Source organism: Halichoeres trimaculatus, unplaced genomic scaffold (assembly GCF_033239565.1).
Source record: "Halichoeres trimaculatus isolate MK-OKI-2021-1 unplaced genomic scaffold, fHalTri1.1 fHalTri1_scaffold_8, whole genome shotgun sequence".
Classification (NCBI taxonomy): domain Eukaryota; kingdom Metazoa; phylum Chordata; class Actinopteri; order Labriformes; family Labridae; genus Halichoeres; species Halichoeres trimaculatus.
The window spans coordinates 14,426,707-14,445,136 of NW_027437186.1; the positions used below are offsets into that span (position 1 = coordinate 14,426,707).

At 39.8% G+C, this 18,430-nt stretch overlaps 1 protein-coding gene across 5 annotated transcripts in view; it reads left to right on the forward strand.

The window, feature by feature from the left end:
• LOC141794818 (echinoderm microtubule-associated protein-like 6) overlaps window positions 1–18,430 on the forward strand; it is an 84,397-nt gene that overhangs the window by 7,074 nt on the left and 58,893 nt on the right. The window lies entirely within an intron of this gene.

Here is an 18,430-nt window from a genome sequence, read left to right on the forward strand (position 1 = left end):
CTATCAGAATTTTTTCTCAAAGAATTTAAATCATAAAACAGTTTTATAAATAGTAGTACTGCTAAATTGTTGATTTTTAGCGCTGAAAACTAGGGACGCACTGATCCAGCCTCTTTAGTTTCGATACCGATACCTGGGCTTTGGGTGTTTACAGATACTGATCTGATACCTGCATGCTCTACTGTGGGATAAGACTGGTAATGTTTTAAGTAAAAGGCAAAACGTGAGTAAATGGAATTACTGAAATTAATGTTTATTTAAACTATAAAATAATTAAATGTCAAGCAGTAGAACAATGCTTCAGAATGTAGAGAAATTACTATTCAATTGTAATCTTTTATACCCTGTAGACTGGAAACGCAGCAAAAATCAAAGAAAGTGCATCAGAGGTAACATTTCAAATCAAGTAGCATAGAGTGCCAGTAAAAAAAAAGGCATGGAGCTGATTGTCTGGATTGGCACCATGGATCGGCCTCTTCCCAGCTTTGACGGCCACCAATCCACCAATACCTGATACCAGAATCGGTGCATCCCTACTAAAAACAGATATGGTTGGTTCACAAGTCTGTAACTAGTCCACTTCCTCTTTAAAATAGTTTCCTATCTATCCCAAAAAGCCCAACTCAGTTGGGCTCAGTTCACATACCTGCTATCGCTATGGCTGAAGTCAGAAGTCAGGGGTTGTGAACTATTTACACAAGAACTTCAGATAAAGTTAATTTGATACTGCCAGTGGCAACAATGTTGTGGTGAGCTCTCACACTGGCTCTGCTCAAGGCAGTGAATCACTTTTCATTTATGTATCACCAGCTCTCAGGAGGCTTCAGAAAAAAAGAGCAGGTCTAGACAGTATAATTTGCTATATCACTTGTAAAGACCCAACCACCATGGGAAAAACTTGGCTGCTTTTAGCAAGTGACATTGTGATAAGGAAAAACCTTAAGTTAAGCCGAAACCTTAAGGAGCAGGGGAGTGTCTAAACCTTTCTGACTGTGGGGGCCTAAATGGGTCACGAACTTTTGGTATGTGTGCACACGTGGACAAAGTAACAGTGCTTACAGATTTTAAGGGTCTTGTGCCTCCCCTGATCAGCCCTTCAGACACGCCCCTGCAGAGCCAGGCATGTTGAACAGCAGTGTGCTGCAGCTGTGATGGATTTGGGAAGTGAGCTAGCAAGAGATGGATAATGACAAAAAGTGAGACATGACTGATGGCTGAAGTATGTGCAGCACTAGCAGGTTAAGTTGCATATAGTCGAATGATCAGTCTGGCATAAACAAGTATAACGACAACAATATAAGGAGTAATGATGTAAATAGAAGCTAGACTGGTATTGATAGTGGCAGCAGTTGGGCAGCAATCCAGGGGAACCTATGAGATAAGGGAGTTTCTAAACTCTGCGGAGTATCTCGTGATGGGGGAGCAGTCAAATCACTCAAAACCTGGGCTTGACTTTTTTTTCAAGGTTACCATGAGTCCCTTATAATATTTGTGCAGTCAAAGTGGTTTCCTGTGTTTGTGTTGACATAAATTATATTTCCTTAAGTGTTAGTCCAGTTGACTGAGAAAGTAGTTGCTTCACCAATGGAGTACAACTTTAGTCATATTTTTACCTTATGAAATATAGTAAAACATAAGCTGTTATGTTATCAGATAATTCTTAAGAGCTAATAAACAATGTAGGTTTTAAGACAGATCCTCTGAGCAGTGTGACAGATAAAAACAACATGCCTTGAAGTGAGGATTAATGTGATGTCTGGAGGATAGTTGAGGTTATATCTGCAGTATGTGTGTGGGCTGTGAGGAGCTGACGAGTGAAGGATTCATACAGTGACATGGCTTACATGACAGGAGGGACAAACTGCTGAACAAATAAAGCTTCATGTCTGACAGTGAAGAGTTTTACCTTCCCACTCTGCTCAACAGTACATTCAGTCCTGAGGCGACAGCTCTGCTTCTCCTACTCATTGTGCTGTTTTGTCTGTTTTGGGTTAAAACTTTTTTCTTTCCTTTTTTTTGTTTCGAGACCCCAGTGGGGTTATATTCCTCCCACGCAGTTTGTTTCTCATCTAGTGTGACGGCGAGTAAAATCGAAACACTCAGAGGTCAATATTGTGCCAACACACAGCTTTTTAAAACTTTGGGTGATGATTTTCTTGTGGGGGCTGTAAGGTCGGAAATCTCTGGTATAATGAAGAAATGCTGGTATTTAAATTTCACCATTAACTCCAACCCTCAGAGCTTGTGGATACTTGCAGATTACTGTAAAACGCTTATGAGCAGAGGAGGGTATTAGTCTATTTCTCAGGTCTGATGTGTCACACAGAAGTTGGCCTCAAAGAGAGACTAATTTGATACTAAACACGTTAAATTCTCATTTTAAATGTCCTCTCTGGTGTGCAAACATGCCATATTAGATCAGTTTATTAGCAGAAAGATAATACAGCTTTTGTTTTTTCTCAAAACTTAGAGACAACACTAGATCAATGATAACACTGAGGGATAATGTGTAGTGAGTGGGTGGTTGAACAATTATGAAACCAGACAGGGTGAGAAAGACTCCGCCAGATAAAGGCAAAAGCAATTTGACAAAAAGTATTGATCTAAGATGATTTTATTAATTATGAAATCTTTCATTTTTACAGTTAACCACTGCAACAGATTCTTATCACTTCCCCTTTAAGGCATGAATTGACATTAAACTGAAGCTTATATTTCTCAAGACCAGTCTGAGATGGAAACTTGAGATTTTTCACAATGATTTGTGCCATTGATTTTTTGCAGGATAACAGATATAAATGTGTAATGTTTAAAAACATGTACTTGAAAGTTGTAGGGAACATTGTTCTCTCTCCACCATCATTAAATGAGAAAAAGTTGTTACATAATTGTTGAACTGGTATGAAAAAAACTTAGAAATTAATAAGTTTGAAGTCTTCTAATGGAAATATAATCATGAGCCACGTGTGGAGATGTCATGTTTCAATCTGTGTGATGTCATATTTGAAGGTAGCATCAACAAGAAGGTTAAATGAGTCAAAGATAGTTGAAAGGACAAAGGTAGGATACATTTTTATTGTAGCTGATGGCACACCAGAGTCTGCTTAATAAGATATAATGAAGTCACTGCTGAATAATGTCAGGATGTTAGCTAATCTAATAAAATGAGACGATCTGGAGTCCAGCTGGAAACACACTCCTAATAAGCTGCACAGCAGTGCTCCTGTTAAGGGAGGCATGTCTGTTTTCAGGAGGATGAGTGTCATTGTTATACCTGAGCAGAGTGGTCCACTCCTTTGTAATAGCTTATCGAAGTGAAATACTAAACAGAATGTGCAATTTAATGCTAAAAAATAATCATACTCACCACAAAGAGGAATCAACATTTAAAAGCAAAGAAGCAAATGTTGAGAACAGTTTGTGGAGCTGTAAGAACTAATTAAATATTTGGTCAGAGTGTCAAACCAGTACACAAACGCCAAAACCTTTAATCTGGGATCATCTGGCAATTATGCAATGGTGGGTCTGTTTATAGTTAGGATAAACTGTGAAGGAGAGTCACAGTGTTTAACCACAAGAGTTAAATCAAGCCCTACAGCAATGTGTGTTTTTGAGTTTCCAAAAGGCTTTTTCTTGGCATCGATTTTGTTGTATTTGACCTCAGGTCATTTTCATATTTCAGTGATTGTCAAAAATAAATTGAAGAAGCTGCATTTTAATGTCAGTTGCTCCACATTTTACCTTAGGTTGCTCATCTCTGTAATTTTTTGTGAATTTTTAATGTAGGAGTTAAAAGAATTAGACCCACTTCACCTTTCACAGTCACCTTCAAGACAGGTTTTTCTGGGTGATCAGGTAGACACAAAAACATGTCTACTCTTGTACCACATAAACAGCTAACAGAAAATGCTAATTTATAAAGAATAAAGTTGATAAATAACCAATCAATGTCAATGTCTAACACAAAGCATTAAGTTTTTTTCTAAGTGTGTCCCTTGCAGTTTGATTCATTGGTGGACTTTGCTGTGTTTTTCTAACCTCACACTAGCTTGGACTCTACAGCACTAAAACTGCAAGTGACTGAGATGATGTGGCAAAATTCACACTTCAGTCAGCTGATTCATGCAGACTGACCGGTGCAGGATGACGATTGAACACTTGTTTTCTAAAACTCTGTTTGAAAAAGATAAAAACTCTCTGGGTGGATGAGCTAGTTTTTCCAGCTGCCTGTGTCAGCTCATTTCCCTGGCTTGTTGACCTTGACACATGGATTCAGACATTTGCCAGATGATGCAGGAGGCAGCCAGGTGCTTGTATTAACTTCTCTAAATAGAAAGCAGTGGCATGAACAGCAATGACATTGAATCCTTCCATTCATTAATTCATTTGATCTGCTAAAAATGGAGGTCAACTGTAAGTGCAAAAGTATGAAATAGTTGACATTTGTAATGATACATTAATTGGCACAACACAGGCTTTTTTTATCAGCATTGCTCTGTGATCAAATCCAATTAAAGGTGTATCAAGTTACATGTTAACTAGTGCATAAAGATAATTCTTAAGAGACAAAGGGGCTTATGTTGGCATGTCTTATAATGACCATTCTTCCCTGTTGTGATTGTGTTGAAAGTCCACAGTGTTGCAGTGACTTTTTATTCTAGATAATGATATAAAAAAATCAGAGTTCAGGAGGGCAGCAGAAGGGATTTTCTTTGGCGATGAGAGCAAATTAGAGCGAGTGGAGGAGGATGATGATTCACTGAGGTCGCTCATTCATCCAACACACACACACGCGCGCGCACACACACACACACACACACACACACACACACACCTGGTGTATCCACCGACACTAAACAGCCTATGAGTCATCAGAGCAGCAGGCATGTTTGGACAGTTTTTACAGCAGACCATTCAGCAGCAGCCTGCAGTACTGCGTGTGTGTGTGTGTGTGTGTGTGTGTGTGTGTGTGTGTGTGTGTGTGTGTGTGTGTGTGTGTGTGTGTGTGTGTGTGTGTGTGTGTGTGTGCGTGTGTGTGTGTGTGTGTGTGTGTGTGTGTGTGTGTGTGTGTCTCAGCTGGACCATGTCCTCTGATGTTAAGTGTTAAGTTTGTGTTTGTGCCAAATGATCCCTCACAGTTGGCTGAAGGTTCACAGCTGGATGAGGAGATGCTACATTTAAATATTCTGCATGGGTCACTGCAGTGATTTTAACCAATTACATGGTAATTTGAAAGTTTCTGCCCAAAAAACTCTGGTCCCACAAAGAGGAATTCAAACCCTGATGTGAGGCCAGTCAACATGGATGTGAGAGCTAGCTGGACAGTGTTTTACAGAATTGTGGCCCTTAAAGGTGGTGTTTTCAATAGCTTAGTTATGTGGAATGCAAAAACATAGTAAATGTCTGTTTTTTTTGTCTGCTACTTTATGGGCTGTGTTTTAACGTCTTATCGACTTTGTGGTTAGAAGAATGGCACTTCTTGGAATGATTTTAAGCTCTGGTGAGAAATCATGGTGTGTTAACCATGCAAAACAGAAAGATGAAGTAAATTGAATGTTAAAGCTTAAATGCAAACCTGAGTATGCTTTTAATCACACATTGTTTTGTCCTTAGAATACATTTAACAGTTGCATTTGAGGCAATAGTTTGGCTATTTTTCCTCATCAAATAGTCCTTCCCTGTATGCACAAAGTCAGCACAGTGTCACTGGTCAACCCCACTAATAAAAGCAGACCACACCAAACATAGACACCGTTGGTTGCACATCTATCATAGATTTTGAAAACGTTTACAAGTACTATTGTTATTATAATTATTATTATTATTATTATTATTATTATTATTATTATTATTATTATTATTATTATTATTATTATGAAGCAATCGTTTAGTAGCTGTAAAATGTTGGCTTTGAAAAGGTTGTGTCTCTCCCAATCAAAATATTCCATTTGACTTTTTTTATATTACTCTGGTGGCTACACGAGGAGCTGGTTATTGTTGAGCTTTAGAGAGGAACCCAAACCTTGCCATATTCACACATTCAGATGTCATTTTTTCACCTCAGTAAAGCCTTCTCTGTGACACATTTCAGACTCCCGGGTGTCCAGTAAAACTGAAGTATAAACAGACTCACTGAGCCCAGTATTTGGGTTAGCCTTGGCTGCAGGAAATGCCACTTCCACAGGCCAAGTCAGATGCATTGACATTTTCATTAGTGGCCCCGCTGCTGTTTCAGTGGAAATCTGCCAACGCACGATTGCACTCTGAATGAAAGGAGAGGAGTTTAAAAATGCTCAAAAAGTTCATCCAGGACAACCACACATTGAGTTTCACATACAGCAGCTGAGGTAATTTTCTATTTTAGGTGGTTTGTCAACAACTACTTTGGCAAAGAGGAAAGATTAGACTGTCTTACAATTAAAAAAAATAAACAACTTAAAACCATTCAAACAGGTGTGCAGGTGTTGAAGAGTTAACAGCACATTTTAAAAGCAGAAACATGTCTTCCAGATGTGTTTCATTTAAAAAAAAAATGTATTTTAACTATCTAAAAATATTTCGTAGTGCTCAAAAACCAAATGAACTGAATAGTAATCCTGTTAATGCAATATTTTGAGCTTCCTTTTTTACATTTATCTCTCTCCTCTTAAACTAAAATCCTAATTGAAAGAGCTGCAGTGCAGGTGACTTGGTTCTTTTGAACTGTATTTGCTAACAGACAGGTGCCAGTTCAGACCTGAGGGTTAAAATTTGTGTGTGTGCTGCTCTGCTGCTGCTCTGCTGCGTCTCATTGGCAAACTGAAACTGATGAGAACCAATCTGTTGACAACAGAGGTAGTAATTACATTTGCATTTTAGTCAATTTGCCAGCACTGTGATCCAGCCTGACAGATAGGGAGGATGACAGGAGAGAGAAATGACATCAGTTCTTAGATCAGCAGATTTTTATTCATAACCAGAGGTGGGGTCAGAGGTCACAAATCCACAGAGGATCTCAAAAACATTAACATTTCATCAGCTCTGAAGGCTGTTGGGAGTGTTTTGATTTTCTTTTTATTTCACATATTATTGTACAGGCATCAGTGGACTTTCAGTGCATGCTAAGAGTAAAACAGACAGAACACAGCGACAATCATGCAGTCATTGTACCCACTGGCTGCCAACTGAAGCCATTTATCTTTCTATCAAACATTATTATAGAAAATGATGCTTTTAAGGTTAAACTCCATTCCACCTTTCAAGTTGTTTACGTTAACAGTGATAATGGACGGAGAAGAAAGTCTTGGCCAGAAGTCTTCTAGGAAATGGAAATCATAAGTTTCTGTGGTTGGCTTTCTTTGGAGTGAGTGGTTACATAATGACGAAAACATCCTTTGAGTTGGATCAGTTACATCCTGACTGTACAGTGGGTCTGTTGGGAGCTCAGCTGTCATAGATCATTTGTTTTCAAGATTTGTACCACCTGCATCTTATCCTTTGGCTCTCTTAATCTGCCCCTCTGACCAGGTGTGGCCCCAGGCTCTTATAGCTGGACCCCTGGCTGGCAGAGATCTAACAGTGGAGGGGCAGGGGTGTAGGGTTTTGTTGCCATCACTACTAATAACCACATTTAATAATGTCTTTAAATCAATTTAATAAATTATTTTGAACTGTGAATAAATCATTTCATTTCAAGTACAGGCTGCAAAATTGCCTGTCGTAAATCTGACCCATTTCAACTCCCTTCGTTTTAAGGATTTCTGAGATGTTGCATGGCTTGTCAGGACTGTGCAGCAGGTCCAACATATACAGATGTATGTCTATACATTTAAATGTGTACATCCATCCAGGTACAGTGCACTATTACACCTCACTATTATTTCTGTTAAGTAGATAAATGTGAGTGATTGTAAGTGAATGTATCAACACCAGAAACCTTAAAGATCACACCTGCCCATAACCTTTGTCCTCTATTTCTATCAACAAATTTTACTAACCTGCTCTGGTCATGTGACACTTCACACAAAACATATGGCACAAAACATGTCATGTTATGATGATTATTTGAACATACACTGATATATCATCCAGTACAATTCATAGGACACTCTTACAGTCACTATTGTTAAGATTAAATTTGATATCAACCTGCTCTCTGTTTGAAGTGTTGGGGATTCATAGTTCCCTGAGCGTTTAAAGCTTCCAAAATAATGCCCTGAGTTGTGCTTTTCAACAGTAACAAATAACACAATCATTTGGATGTCAATTGTTTCCTTTCTATCTTTGCTGCAGCCCTCCCTGCGCAGAAGGCTCTGGATCATAACTGCACTGGTTTCTCTCTTGCTGCCTGCCTGATGGATTGCTTCAGTAATTGCAGGCTCGATGTTGACGCATTAAATCCATGTTGAGTTTTTTGAAAGGCAGAGAGTGGGACTCTTTTTCTTTCATTGGCTCTTTCATGGCCAAGGCCTCCCAGGGGGCGATCAGCCTTTATGCTCCTCTGCAAAGAAGCATCAGCCTGCTGCTGAATAGCAGCAATTATTATCCCAGGACTGGATGCTGCTGTAGAGAGCTCACATTTCCAGCTCAGTTCATCCCTGCACATCTCTCCAGAGTTCTCATCTACTCACATTAGTTTGCTTCTTTTCATCTTTGGTATTTCTACTTGAATCTGAACCAGATTTTTTTTTATGTTTCAACACCCTGTGGATCGCTGGGTTCAGGGAGGTTTAATCAAATTAAAATGCTTACTTTGCAAGGACAAAAATGACATTGCTGCCTCATTCCTGTGCTATCACTGAATGCAATGGTCACAAAAATACCTTGGCTATTTTGAGCAGACACCAAATGGACTTTATAGTTTCATTAAGCAGATGCTTTTGTCCAAAGCAACGTACAACACAAGCAAGAATTTAGACAGAGGAAAACTTAGTTAGCGCGACAACAGTGCTTCAAGTTATTCGACTGCAGGTGCTGCCATTAAGTACAATTTTTGTTTGTTTGTTTGTTTGTTTGTTTGTTTTGGGGGGGGGTCCGATAATCAACAAGCCAACAAACCACAATTAATTGCTGCAACAGTATACTTTCTTTGCTCATTCTACCCCGGAGGGCAAAGAGGAGAAGGGTCAGATTAAATGCAAAAGTGTTCCCTGAACAGATGAGTCTTTAGACATGTCTTAAACATGTCTTAAACAGGGACATATCAGATGGACTCGGTGGATCGTGTAGAGTTAGGTAATTTATTCCACCACTTGGGCACAACAGAGGAGAAAAGTCTGGCTAGTGATTTGGAGCTGCACTGGGCTGGGAGTACCAGGCATCTTTCACAAGCAGAGCGTAGTAGGCAAGAAGAAGTGTAGACCTGGATGAGGGACCCCAGGTAGGCAGGAACCATTCTTGTCAGTGTTTTGTAAGCCAGAAGAAGAGCTTTGAATTTGATTTGAGCAGCTACTGAAAGCCAGTGACGGGAGATCGTTAGCACGGTGACGTGTGCTGTTTTGGGCTGGTTAAAGACCAGACGTGCTGCTGCATTCTGGCTCTGCATTTTGCAATATATTAGCCAATGTGTAAATGACAGTTGTTAGTGGCATCATTGTTGTGATGTAGACAGAGCAGAGAGGGTGCATACAGACAAAGTGGAGCTGCTTTAAGTGCGAAGGAGCACCTTCCTGCTAATTAGTTCAGAAGTATGGTCCTGTCAGTTTGTTTTTTAAAAGCATGAATGGGGTCATAGTTTTCTGTTTCACTGACTCATTTTTATTAGAGGCCTGAACCTTTTATGGATTACAATGAAAACCTCAGATTAATTGTATATTTGAAGGATCTGGTTACCACTCTATTGCTGGGCAGAAGTCATTTACTTAAGTTGGTGGACCACATTTCTGGAGTGAGTTTAAAGATGCTGAAAAGAGATAAGGCTTTGGATTACATAATAGCTTCACATGTGCAGATCAGTCAAAGTGGGCATACATTGACATTATTAAAAGATAAAAGATGCCATCCAAGGTCATTCTAAATGATCTAACTTCTATTTAGTACCTTGATGGTGACCTTTCTTAAGATTTTTGGTTGTTCTGCCTCAGGTCATTTGTTGGAGCCATCATACAGTCTTTAGTCTGATGATGTTATATGAACATATGATGATTAGTAGATGAACATATTTTATCATTTCAATTGCTTGCATAGAATCTTAAACTGTGAATACAGCCCTAACAAATCTCTCCTGACCCTGCCAAGTTCTTATTTCCAAGCTTATATTTAAGGCAGTAAATGAGGCTGAACTGTGAATGAAGGATCTGGGTTGCTGCGTGTTCAGTTCCCTCTCTCTGTCGTCCTCTGATTCTCCTTTCTTTCCTCTCCTGTCCCACTTCCTGTTGGACGCCTGCAGGCAGAACCTGACCGACCAACCGACACACACTCAATTTTTCCTTCTCTTTCTCTGTCTCTCTCTCACACACACACACACACACACACACACACACACACACACACACACACACACACACACACACACAAAGAGGAAGAACCAAACCAAAGGACATCATTATGCTTGTTGAGTAGGTTGGATGGTCTTTCTGCTTGAGTGGGTGAAACTAACCAGTCGTCTTGTAGCTCAGCAGCTTAAAGAGACAAAGGGAGCCTTCTCTCAAGTGTTTGTGCACAAACATAACAGAAATGCTGGTGGCAAATTAGACCTGTGATGGATGGTTTCCTGCCCCCTTTCATAAAATAAAATAAAACCAACAATTTTTTATCATCCACTGGAAGGCAAAGTGCTTTGCCCTTGACTGAGCCATGAAATTATCCATCAAATAGAAAAAGGTGTTATACTTATGGCTATCTTATTAAAATCTGGTAAGATTTGAACTTTTACAAGTCTTTTCCAAACTGTTACTTATTTCCTGGGTCCGCAGTTACTGCAGAATTAACATTCATGGGAGTAGTTTCTGTCGCTGCCTGATAAAAGAAAGCCAAATATTACAGGAGTGGATTTGACATTCAGACTTGTCAGGTTTAGGCTAAATGTTAACTGCCTGCAGCGATATAAACTAATCTTTTATGTGTTACTGCTTTGATGTTTGGCCTTCAAAATATCAAGAGAGAGGCTGCGTGGGTGTCACATCTCCATGAAGGACACATACAGTCAATGTTAAAAATCTGTCCACTTGCACAGCACAAGGGGAGCGGATTTTTAAAACTCAGATTTCAGCCTCTTTTATCAGCAGTTTGAGCTCCAGCGAAGGAGGGTTTGGTCACAATGACATAAGTGGAAGCCAATGCACCTTAAAAAAAAAAACGTGGGTTGAATTTTGAAGAATTTTCTCTTTTACTCATCGATGTCATCACCCCAAATAAAGTAAATACTTTCACTTGACATGAATTAAAAAAAAAACACAAAAAATTAGTACATCCTGACTTTCAGGGCATCTATCTTTGATCAGGTCCAGGCCAGTATACCTCATTACATCAACAGGTGTTGACATACTGAACTGGTCGAGCCAAGGTGTTTGCCAAAGCAACCTGGCTTGTGTGGCTACAGAACTGACTTACCTCCCTTCCACAATCTAAAACATACATTTAACGCCCTCTCTCAGGATGGTACAGGCTGCAGTAGAAGAGATTCTTGAGTAGATTTGAAGCACATTAAAGAGTTTCCTGCCTCATGCGTAAGTTTTACATTTTCTTTCATGCTCCTTCTGTAATGTGGCTAATCCAGTTTGGGAATCTACAGGGGTAGAGCTGTCAGTCAGTCACCTTTTCAGCGAAATCTTCAAATATTTCACACAATGCCTCTCCCAAAATGCTGGAGCACTATATAAAATTGCCTCCTGGAAAGTAAAAAAAGCAGAGTACTAAGGCAGAGATTTCTGTTGTAGAATGACATTGTAAAAAGAAACAGTATCTTTGCTCCCATCTTCAGTTCAGGACTTGAGTGGTCCTCAGGGATCTTAACTCAGCTATCAGCATGTGATCCAAACAGGAAATGGTAAATATTAGATACAACAATGAACCCATATTGAAGCCTTATACGTTTGGAGTTTTAATATCTGCACATAGGCCCACACACATCAGTCACTTTGACTTGTCACAATTTGTTTTAAGTTGTGATTTATGACTGTACTCATAAATGAAAAAAGTTATGAACCTTACTGTATGATATTGGTTCCATCAGTCAGTTGTGGTTACATTTCTCATGTGTGGAAAGAAGCATTCGAATGGTTAGATTCTGCTTCAGCATTGTAAAACTACTCAGCCAGAAACAAAAAGCCCTGCCATCAAAATTGTGCCAAAAGATATCCCCCCTCTGTGATATAAATGAAGTTAAGATGGACTTCATGCATCCTCTCCCACAGAGAGGAGGCAGGCTGTCACAATGACCTGCAGGCGTATCATCATCAATGTGTATAAAACCAACCAATTCAACCAGAACTGCTAATTCAGAGCTGGGGCTAACCAGCAGGAACACCCCAGGCTCACTCTGTGTGTGTGTGTGTGTGTGTGTGTGTGTGTGTGTGTGTGTGTGTGTGTGTGTGTGTGTGTGTGTGTGTGTGTGTGTGTGTGTGTGTGTGTGTGTGTGTGGGTGTGTTCTTCTGAAGCGTAGCATAGCTCATTTCTCTCTCCCCAGGGTTACAGGCTACGCTAACTGGCTAAGCTGATGGCGAGTAGTGTTACTGTTCTCAGGGTTGTTCAGAGCTCTGTTTGAAGCCAGAGAGGTCGTACTGTTTCAGTGATGCGTTCACTTCAAGCAGGAAGTCGCTGCTGGCTGTGCTGTTAAGGATGTTGAAGGATGTTGTGTAAAATGAAGTTTAGCTAGCAAAGATCTTGATCCCAGCCCTGAAACTATGCTGACTTACTGTGTCATCATGATGTTTGACTTTTGGTGTGTCATTTTTAACAGTTTTGGCTCAGTAAGTGAAAGAGACATGTATTTTTTTCATCTCTTTTTTGAAGCAGTAGTTTATAGTGGAGCTTGAATACAAAACAAATCTTATTGAAAAGCACGGTTATCAATGTTATTACCACTGTGCTATCTTGGGCTTTACTCATCGATGTGTAGATAGATAGTCACAAATTAACAATATTTGAAATAAAGAATAAATCAGATAAATTTGCAGCATTCTTAGTTATCTTCATCTTCTTTTCTCTCAAGACTCATTTATACTCTACATCACATGGTTATATGTGTACAGATGGATTTTTCTATCAGCACTTGTTGTGTTGTTCTGTCAAGTTGTCACAGACCTGATCTTAAATAGCCTGCACCTGGGAGACTGGCGGTGTCTGCTCAAGTGCAGTAGAGCTCCAACACATAGCTGGGTGTGTGGGCAACCACATATATTATATACGTCACTGAAGATGATGTGACCTCAAAACTCCAGCCATGGTTTCGTTTAAATGCCAGAAAACTGAATTTTTGGGTCTCAAACATCACAGCTGAATGCCGCGGGCTTATTCTGATTGGCTGGCACAGGTTTTACACATAGACTGCATAAAACATGGACGTAGTCTCCTGGACATCACCAGTCTGTTTCTGAAACGGAAAATGAAGCAAATCAGGAATCATAGCCATATTGGATGTGGCAAGGGGTTAGAGCACAGCTATAGGGTGCCTGTCAGTCACGTGACACCGAGCTGTGCTTCTGATTGGGCCAGCTCACGATTTTAATATCCTCTGAACTGCCTAGTTAGAAAAACAGTGTAAACAGTAAAATCAGCAACTCAGACAGGAGATGTTTTTTTGAACCAAGCTGTAAATAGGTTAATTTCTACTTTGAAAACGTTTTTTTTTGGCTTGGTGTGTATGTGACTTCTGGTACTTCTGGAGCCAGCCTCAAGTGGACACTTGAGAAACAGCAGATTTTAGCACTTCAGCATTGTCTCATATTCTTAGACCGGAAGTTGCTGCTTGGTTTTACATCTGAAAAACACTGCCACATATGAATTTGAGATGCCGCGAGCTGCACTCATCGGCGGATTTGCCTGCTGCATGTTGATGAAAGTGTTTGTTTAAAAACAAACAGGGGGCTTACGTTTTTGAGGATGCCCGGTGATGTGCGTACAAGGCTACGGACAAAGAGCATGCACGAGGGCCGTCACACAGGGTTAATTGTGTCCGTATTTCCGTATATTTTGTTGAAGCTTGTGAATGAATTTTGTGGTACAGCTGAATGTGGGATTAGTGTCACCATCAGTTGAAACCACACGCTTACAAAACATGAAATAATTCATGCTTTAAAAGAAATGAAGTATCTTTCTCTGGCCTCACAGACTACTAATGTCGATTTTAGCGTCTTTCTTGACAGAGACATTATTGTTCTATTAAACTCTTTACTTTAGCAACTTTGCAGATGTATTACTTAACACCCATTACAAAGCAGAAGATGCCTGAAACTGTAACTGACTGGCCTATTATATGATAGATTAGTCAGTGAGGTTTAGAATTGGACATGCATTTCACTTTCTCTGTTTCATGTCAAGGTCCTGCTCACCCCATTAGGATTCTAGTTTGCATTACCACCTGTTCACTATATATGACCTCTTCCTTAACTTCAGGGAGCTCTGTAAAACCTCTGACCAAGACAGAAAAGTGTGTGAAACTAAATTCCTTGAAGCCTGTTTTATTTCAGACATGTGTTTTTGTTATTTGACGGACTGTAAATGGAGGCAGCAGCGTGCAGCAAAGGATCTGGTGGCTCTGTGGGTTCACAACTCAGCGGTCTTCATTAAGATGATGACTAAGAAATTATCCATCCAGCATCCCACTGCCAATCTGCCCTGCAGCCACTAATGTTCCCACGATCTGCTGGCATTCAAGCACACTAAAGCATACACACTTTAGCTACACACAGATTTTCTCAAATGCGCACAAGCCCCTCGGGGGGTTATGTCACTCTACAGTGTGATTCTGAAAGGTTGGAGACTGAATTTAAGCTACTTATTGTGAGGACAGTGAGAAAGATAGACAAAGTATGTGTGAGGCTGGGAAGCTCTTATCACGCCTTTAAAAGGAGAGAAGATGTAGACTTTATTTTAGGAAAGTGTTCTTTCCTCAGAGGCACTTATTAGACTTCTTATCCATCCATTTATTATTCTCTCTCTGCGGGCAGCCGATATCCAGCGGCATCTTTTTGGAGGGAATGTGAAAAGCAATATTTCCACAAGACCGTCTCCAGTACAGCATCTTCGATTAGTATATCCTGCTCATGGCCAGAAAACGTCACAATTTCATGATTCATTGATTTGTTTGAACAAAATAATGTGTTGAGATGACATAACTGAACAGTGTGCTGCAACATTTCCCTCAAAGCAAAGATTAGATTTTCTTCTCTTTGAACTGGAGCCGAGCAGATATTTCAAAGACTATGCAGTATCTGACAAAACACTTTACTTTTCTTTGAGGAAAACACTTAAGAGCATCAGTTACAAAGATAGAAAAAAATGACAGTTCTCAAGCAATCAACATCACCAAGAAAAGCTATTAAGTGTGTCCATGTCCTCTCTCTTCCTTCTCCTCCCTCCATCCAGCTGTCAAGGCCCATGTCACAGCAGATGGCTGTTCAGGATGAGTCTGGTTTTTATTCTGTCTGTTAGAGAAAGTTTTTCTTTGCCTTGTGCTGCTAAGTGCTTCTTTAGGGTGGATTAATGTTGGTCTCTCTAAATGACATGAAGAGTATTGTGTAAACTTGCACCTTATTAACAAAAACTGAGTGACCTGAGGATTGTACTTTAGATACCAGTTTACAAGAACAAGAACTTAAAACTCAGCATGTATGTGAATGTTTGCCACTTGACTCCAAGGACTTTGAGTGTTTTGTATTCTGTGTGAATGTTGCACACTTTATGCTCCCCAGCAGCCTGATCAGCACCCTGGACAGCTCCCAGCACAGCTCACAGCTTTCAGTTCTGACAGTTCTTCTTCTTTGATGCTTAAATTTGAGATCTGCAGCTAGGGGTTGGTTTGAAATGGTGTCAATACCACGTTGAAGCGTGCTGAAATGTGCTGATTGGTTCTCCTAAACAGTGGCTATAGCTCAGGGAAAAGGTTGGTCATCACAAAGTTCGTTAGTTGCTGGTTTTAAATGTAGCTCTTGCAGTGTGATGTTAAGGTGACCTTTGGCAGCGCACAGGTCTCCGAATTACTACTGAAGAAATTCAAAGTGAAACTTAGTAAGTAGAAATATTTAGTTCTGTTGAGGCCTTTGTGTGGCAGTCTGAACCATTAGTGTTTGAACGGATGTGTGAATGAATTATTGTAACAAGCGATATGAGTGGTCCAAAGACTAAAGGAGATTAATGTAAGTGCTTCCTATTTACCATCAATTAAAGGTCTCATCAGTATGAAAAATCCTGAACAGACTTATCCTTCCCTGTATCAAAACTGGACCCAACACATTTGGTGCAAGCAAAATTTTTTAACAGCTCTGAAATTCTACAGTTGTACAGTTTCGTTCAGCAGACACTTTTTGTCCAAAGCAAGTGTTGGGAAAAACAAACTTTTTTGCTGACAAAATTTCCCTAAAAAGAAAAAAAAAAAAAAAAAAAAAACACAGCCACATGGCCAAATTTTAAGAGCCACAATTTTTCATGAAAGAGAGAATTTGAGTTTTGATATTAGCTGAGGTAATGAGGTTAAGTTGAATCCTGATTTTTCATGTGGATATTGAATGTTTAATCTTATCTTTGTTTTAACACCCAGAGGCATGACTCGCAGTCATATATGTATATAGGGTGTTACAATTTTTTTATTTTTAGAAAAGCCTATTTTTGGTATAGCTGTAAACCATCTTTTCTGCTACAGGAGCTACAGACATTAAAATTATGTCATGTAAATTGCCGTTCTTTGAAAAAAAAAATATATGGGGGTTGGGGGGATTTGGCCTTAATTTGGCAGACAGGAAGTGGGCTGAGAACAATGTGCTTCAAAGAGTTAGGGGTCAGAATCCAACCAAGAGGCCCCTACCTCAAGGACTACATTGGGCCCATCAAGCCCAGACAGGCTCTGCAGAAATCTTCAGTCTTATGTTGGTGATCTTGTTTTCTTTTGTAGATCATAATTCCTGAATTTCCCCTCGAGGATAAATAAAGTAATTTCTTTTCTATTCTATCTTCTATTCTATAAGGAGGCATCACTGCTAATTTCAATCTGTTTCATTGCCGGCCAATACCTCCTCAAAGGGGCTTTAATTATCTTTTTTTTTGATGACAGGCTGCTGGTAAGATGATCTCCAGTCATCTGTCTTAGAGCTGGCACTCATGGAGACTGATCATAAGTATATTATCAATGAATTATTTTATGCTTTGATGGCATACTGAGTAGCTGCCTGTGTACCATTAAAAACCACTCTTACTAATGTTTAGTTAACATATACTTATTGATATTAACCATTCAATCAAAACAAAAAAAAAAATAAAAGCATTGCAGATATTTCCCGACTGTAGTATTCAGATACCAGTTTTTTTTCCTTCAAGCATATTAAACAGTTTCATGAAGCCTTGCAAGCTGATATCTGAAGCAGATGTATTGTACTTTGTTCTTTGGGGAGACATACTGGTCTCTGTATGTGCTTATCCTGTTTGCTCAAATTACTGAATGTATGAAATCATATTTTAAATCATGAGCATGCAAAAAGCCTTTTTAAGACCAGGCTAAAGAAAACACAACATCCGTATTTTCTCTTTAGGCTCTCCAGGGCTCCATAATCTGAAGTGTCATTTAGTTAAAAGCTGGAACAGAACAGGAAAGTCTGGATGTTGTCAAATCTGAAAACATTATGATAAGAATCTCTCTGGTGTGCTTGACTTCCCCTACAAGGGGAATTTGGGAAGACAAGCTATCGTTGTGTTATGTACACACACACAAACACACACTCTGAAGGAAAGAAAGGAGGAGATTCCTCTAGGCTATTTATAGAAGCTGCCCTGATTTCCCCACCTGCTATAAATAAACTCACCTACCCCTGTTTATTCAGAGCTGCGTGTCTGGTGTTTGTAAAGCTGCCTGGCGGGGAGAGTGTCATCCTTTTTCAGGTTATTTTTTGGCCTTTGCTTTAACTGGATTGGACAGCTGAGAAGAGACAGGGTGGGGGTGACATATAACAAATGGTCGCAGATCGAGCACCAGAGCTGCAACCTTTGAGTCACTCTGCCTCTGTCTATAGGGTACCTGCTCTGAGCTCGGCCAGAAACCTGGGATCCTCATTAACCTGCAGAGGCGTGTTGGTTAGTGAGGTCGTCAAAGGTCACTGCTGCTATCAGCCTGGTCTGAGGAGCTCACCAGAAAAACAAGACTGGAAGAACTTGACAGGAAAAGAGGATGTTTTATAGCAGGAGAGTAGTTTTCAGTAACTCACAATACACACACACACACACACACACACACACACACACACTGAGCTAATTTATTATTCATATGGCATTTACAATATTAATCGAAGGATGTGTGCTCATTCCA